This window comes from Gavialis gangeticus, unplaced genomic scaffold (assembly GCF_001723915.1).
Source record: "Gavialis gangeticus isolate Ggan-Ray unplaced genomic scaffold, GavGan_comp1, whole genome shotgun sequence".
NCBI lineage: Eukaryota > Metazoa > Chordata > Crocodylia > Gavialidae > Gavialis > Gavialis gangeticus.
Window position 1 is genome coordinate 18,123,166 of NW_017729011.1, and position 1,736 is coordinate 18,124,901.

The window sequence follows — 1,736 nt, forward strand, 5'->3', positions numbered from 1 at the left end:
GGAGAGGTGTTGAGTCTAACAAGGGGGTTGGGGTGAATGGAGGGATGTTGAGTCTAACAAGGGGGTTGGGTGAATGGAGGGGTGTCCTGAGTCTAACAAGGGGGTTTGGGGTGAATGGAGGGGTGTTGAGTCTAACAAGGGGGTTGGGGTGAATTGAGGGCTGTCCGGAGTCTGACAAGGGGGTTGGGTGAATGGAGGGGTGCCCGGAGTCTAACAAGGGGGTTGGGTGAATGGAGGGGTGCCCGGAGTCTAACAAGGGGGTTGGGTGAATGGAGGGCTGTCCGGAGTCTGACAAGGAGGTTTGGGGTGCATGGGCAGGTGTCTGGAGTCTAACAAATGTTTTTGGGGTGAATGGAGGGGTACCCTGAGTCTAGCAAGGGGGCCTTGGAGTGAGCTGAGGGGTATCTGGAGTCTAACAAAGGTGATTGAGAACCACTGCTTTAAACACTGCCGTTTGGCAGGAAGGATTGCCTTACTGCATATTGGGGAGATATTGCAGAGCTCCCCAGGACTGCTCCCTGAGCTGGGAAAGGCTGAAAAGAAGGGTTTCCTTTGCAAACCCTCCCCTCCAACCAAAACTGCTGAGTTGTCTCATGTTGCACGGAGATGAGCACAGGTCACTGTTTCCTTTGCAAAGGGAAGCAGCTTGTGCAGCAGCCTGCACTGGAATGGCTCCAAGTTGCACCCCACTTGTTCCAGTTATTTGCCCCACCCCCAAAGTCCCTGCCAGGCTCAAGCATTTCTTTGGGGCTAAAAGGCAAGGATGTCTTAGCGGGGTATCTTCTTAGCAGACCTGTGTAGTAGAGTTAGACAAGCTTTCACATGCAAGACATTCATTGTCAGGTCACTGGGGTTGAAAATCATTTCTCTGCCAATATTTGTGGGGAGTGCCTTACCTGATCTCCAGGACAGTAGGTCCGCCAGTGCGCAGCACAAATCCCATGCACCAGGGAAGCTGTTTGGGAGGGGATGGGCAGCAGGCCCGTGTCCCATTCCCATCTGCTGGTTGTAGGCTCGGACCCGGTCAGTGCTGAGGATTTTGAAGCCCCCATTCCTGTGCTCTTTGCACAGGTAGAGCCTTTCTACTTTGCATTTTACCTGGGTTTGGTGCGACAACACAGTAGCATCGGGTGTCTGGATGCTAATCATAGATGGGGCCCCGGGTGTGACTGGGGCTTGGCAGCAACTCCTCTAGGACTTAGAAACTGCAGGAACACGTAATACTAATCCGATCGTGAATGTAACACAGAGAAGCAGCGTCCTGCCCCGAGGAGCTTGCAGTGCTACTAAGGGACCACATCACATTGCGCTCATGAGAGCAGCACAGCGTCGTTCTTACCAGACGCTCACTTCTGCGGCACACGGGCAGCACCCGCTCGTCGGCTCCCCACTGCGACCTGCGCCCATTAGGACACAGCTGTTCTGGCGCTTAACACACCAGCAGGATTTTGGCTCGTTTTGTGGGGGGAGAAGCTACACAGCAGCATTGCCGGGTCTTAAATATTAAATTATCATATTGGAAACTTGTCGTATTTTCTGAAAAACTCTCTCACACTGGAAAAAAGCATGTAACTACGTCTTATTTACTTTATAAGTAAAGTTTTCTTGTGCAGGGACCGGGACTTCCCTGCTGTGATAGAAGCCGGACTCGAGGGGATCGCCTTCAGACCTCAGGTTGGGGAGGACCGGGTTAGAGAGCTTCTGGAGGGGCTGGACGCGTTCAAGTCAGCGGGTCC